At 38.3% G+C, this 4,127-nt stretch overlaps 1 long non-coding RNA gene across 1 annotated transcript; it reads left to right on the top strand.

The window, feature by feature from the left end:
• Positions 1-1,994: 1,994 nt before the first annotated feature.
• LOC136446247 (uncharacterized) lies at positions 1,995-3,814 on the top strand. Its single transcript, XR_010757539.1, has 2 exons — positions 1,995-2,237; positions 2,956-3,814. It is a non-coding gene; the product is annotated as an uncharacterized lncRNA (long non-coding RNA).
• The last annotated feature ends 313 nt before the right edge of the window (positions 3,815-4,127 follow it).

Here is a 4,127-nt window from a genome sequence, read left to right as displayed (position 1 = left end):
CCTATCGTTTGAATGTAAAGTTTGAACATTCTGATAAAGAGATTGAATTTTAGACCGGAGCACTGAATTGGTCTATAATGCTTTATAAGTATGCGGTGGGGGGCGTAACTTTGGTCAGCTATTACTTCCTAACCATGAATGAGAAAGTAAAGTGATTTCATTTCCTCAAATACCCGCCAAGTGCCCTATCGTTTGAATGTAAAGTTTGAACATTTTGATAAAGAGATTGAATTTTAGACCGGAGCACTGAATTGGTCTATAATGCTTTATCAGTATGGGGTGGGGGGCGTAACTTTGGTCAGCTATTACTTCCTAACCATGAATGAGAAAGTAAAGTGATTTCATTTCCTCAAATACCCGCCAAGTGCCCTATCGTTTGAATGTAAAGTTTGAACATTCTGATAAAGAGATTGAATTTTAGACAGGAGCACTGAATTGGTCTATAATGCTTTATAAGTATGGGGTGGGGGGCGTAACTTTGGTCAGCTATTACTCCGTAACCATGAATGAGAAAGTAAAGTGATTTCATTTCCTCAAATACCCGCCAAGTGCCCTATCGTTTGAATGTAAAGTTTGAACATTCTGATAAAGAGATTGAATTTTAGACCGGAGCACTGAATTGGTCTATAATGCTTTATAAGTATGGGGTGGGGGGCGTAACTTTGGTCAGCTATTACTCCCTAACCATGAATGAGAAAGTAAAGTGATTTCATTTCCTCAAATACCCGCCAAGTGCCCTATCGTTTGAATGTAAAGTTTGAACATTCTGATAAAGAGATTGAATTTTAGACCGGAGCACTGAATTGGTCTATAATGCTTTATAAGTATGGGGTGGGGGGGGGGGCGTAACTTTGGTCAGCTATTACTCCCTAACCATGAATGAGAAAGTAAAGTGATTTCATTTCCTCAAATACCCACCAAGTGCCCTATCGTTTGAATGTAAAGTTTGAACATTCTGATAAAGAGATTGAATTTTAGACCGGAGCACTGAATTGGTCTATAATGCTTTATCAGTATGGGGTGGGGGGCGTAACTTTGGTCAGCTATTACTCCCTAACCATGAATGAGAAAGTTAAGTGATTTCATTTCCTCAAATACCCACCAAGTGCCCTATCGTTTGAATGTAAAGTTTGAACATTCTGATAAAGAGATTGAATTTTAGACCGGAGCACTGAATTCGTCTATAATGCTTTATCAGTATGGGGTGGGGGGCGTAACTTTGGTCAGCTATTACTCCCTAACCATGAATGAGAAAGTAAAGTGATTTCATTTCCTCAAATACCCACCAAGTGCCCTATCGTTTGAATGTAAAGTTTGAACATTCTGATAAAGAGATTGAATTTTAGACCGGAGCACTGAATTGGTCTACAATGCTTTATAAGTATGCGGTGGGGGGCGTAACTTTGGTCAGCTATTACTCCCTAACCATGAATGAGAAAGTAAAGTGATTTCATTTCCTCAAATACCCGCCAAGTGCCCTATCGTTTGAATGTAAAGTTTGAACATTCTGATAAAGAGATTGAATTTTAGACCGGAGCACTGAATTGGTCTATAATGCTTTATAAGTATGGGGTGGGGGGGGGGGCGTAACTTTGGTCAGCTATTACTCCCTAACCATGAATGAGAAAGTAAAGTGATTTCATTTCCTCAAATACCCGCCAAGTGCCCTATCGTTTGAATGTAAAGTTTGAACATTCTGATAAAGAGATTGAATTTTAGACCGGAGCACTGAATTGGTCTATAATGCTTTATAAGTATGGGGTGGGGGGGGGCGTAACTTTGGTCAGCTATTACTCCCTAACCATGAATGAGAAAGTAAAGTGATTTCATTTCCTCAAATACCCGCCAAGTGCCCTATCGTTTGAATGTACAGTTTGAACATTCTGATAAAGAGATTGAATTTTAGACCGGAGCACTGAATTGGTCTATATTGCTTTATAAGTATGGGGTGGGGGGCGTAACTTTGGTCAGCTATTACTTCCTAACCATGAACAGGGGTGCCAAAGAATACATACGAATTTTACAGAATACATACGAATTTTACTGAATACATACGATCCATTACTAGAAACATACGATCCGTACGGAATACATACGATCCAGTACGCAGAAACATACGATCCGTACAGAATACATACGATCCAGTACGCGGAATACATACGATCCGTACTAATTTGGTTGATGTGCCTGATCACATGATATCGGCGGCAAATTCAAGATGGCGGACTCGGGAAAAGGTGCGTGGATTCAGTTCTTCCTACAATATCTTGGTTCTAAAGTACATTCAGAGCTTACTCCAGCCTGCTAAACACCAAAAACATTAACCTGAACTAATACAGGCGACATATTAGCCTCTATTTTAGACCAACTAGGACGGCGAGGCCGAGAATCGCAAATGTTATACTAGCAGTTAAACTTTAACCAAGGAAAACTTTGTAAATCATCGCTATCGATTTAAGAAACGATAGATATGTACTTGTTTCAAATCATTACCTATAAAAGACCATGATATGCTGTATGGAAGGGGCAGGTTTTTTAATTGGGGCATGCCAATTGGGAGTTATGGTACCGTAGTTGGGGGCACACGTACACAATTATTATATTATTTCATAATTGATAAGGCTTATCTGAAATTGACAATTCAGTATAGTTCAATGTACATATTCTGTTGCTACGTCTATCTTATAAAGGCTGATGACAAGTATGCCCAAAACTCCTTTGAGGGTGACACATTTGTTGCTACGTACACATCTATTTTGTAGCATAAACCTGCTTCAAGTCATAAAGACTCTAGATCTGCGGTTACTGATTATGACCACTGCAGTATCAGAACACAGTAGTAACGTTACGGTTACATTGTCAAGAGGCACAGGAAAAAAATTACATTTAACTGCATTTGCACTTCTGTTGTTAACCCGCATTATGATAACACGTTGCCATATCTTGGTTTTCCAGGACCATCTTTTTGACAGTAAAAGAAGACGAAGAAAGAAAGAAACAGGCAGTCCGGAAAGGCATTTCCGCACTCCAGCAGACTGCCAAGGGGGTTCAAGGGGTCCAACAGCACCACAAGGTCGATGAGGGCAAATTGAAGCCTTTATCTAGGATGCTATCTGCCTTGTTTGAATTCAATGTGTAAGTCCTGTATCATATAAATTCACTTGCTGTCCCATTGAATACCATGACTTGTTCTTCAAATGTATTTAAAGGAGCACCCAAGTTCAGAAACAAAATGTTATGTTCCTTTAGATACCACCAGTTATTTTTTCTAATGAAAAGATTGTATTATATTGACAATTTGACCTAGGACCAGCTGCAGTAATATTCACACAGCAGTAATGTTCTCATCAACCTCCTTGTTCCCATACATCCGAAAACCGTTTTAATTGGTCCCTGCTTGGAGGGCAGACTAATTTGCAACAGAGGAGTGTAAGAATCTTATCCTAAATCAAATCACACAAAAATCTCAAACTTTTATGAGTAAGCTTTTGAGCTACAATTTGTTAGGAATGCTTGTTGAACATTCAGGCACACCTGTTAACATGCCTTACCCTTATTGCTGACATTACAGTGTGTTAGAGACACTTTGAGTTTTCAAAGCCAATGTACTAAGATGTGTGCTTGATAGATTAACACACCATGTATATGTGTAAGATTGCATATTATCTAAACAGGTCTGTTTCGTTCATAACTGTGTGGTTAGCAAATGCAACAACTTGTCTAATCTGAAGAAGCTACATGTATTATGATATATAATGATTCTTGAACTGGAAGTTCTTGTTCAACAATATATTATCTTATTGTGCTACCAGTACTGTTAAATAGAAAAAAGGAAACAAGTCGGGATATTACATTTACAGCAAACTATATTGAAAGAAAATGCAACGGTTGGACATTAGCCAGACGTCTTAACAGTTGTACACACATATACTGCTTTAGATCAGTTTTACAGCACTGTAAGCCTTTGATTAAAAATGTATTAGCAAGAGGTTATATGCCCTTCCTTGTAACCCTCAAACTTCAATGTAGGCTGACTTAATGAAGTAATAAAGTACATGTATGAGTCATTTTGCTTCCTTTTTCATGAACAATTCAGTTACCCTCTATTGAAAAAAAACAACAACTAA

Source organism: Branchiostoma lanceolatum, chromosome 12, assembly GCF_035083965.1.
Source record: "Branchiostoma lanceolatum isolate klBraLanc5 chromosome 12, klBraLanc5.hap2, whole genome shotgun sequence".
Classification (NCBI taxonomy): domain Eukaryota; kingdom Metazoa; phylum Chordata; class Leptocardii; order Amphioxiformes; family Branchiostomatidae; genus Branchiostoma; species Branchiostoma lanceolatum.
This window is presented reverse-complemented; position numbering and strand designations above follow the sequence as displayed.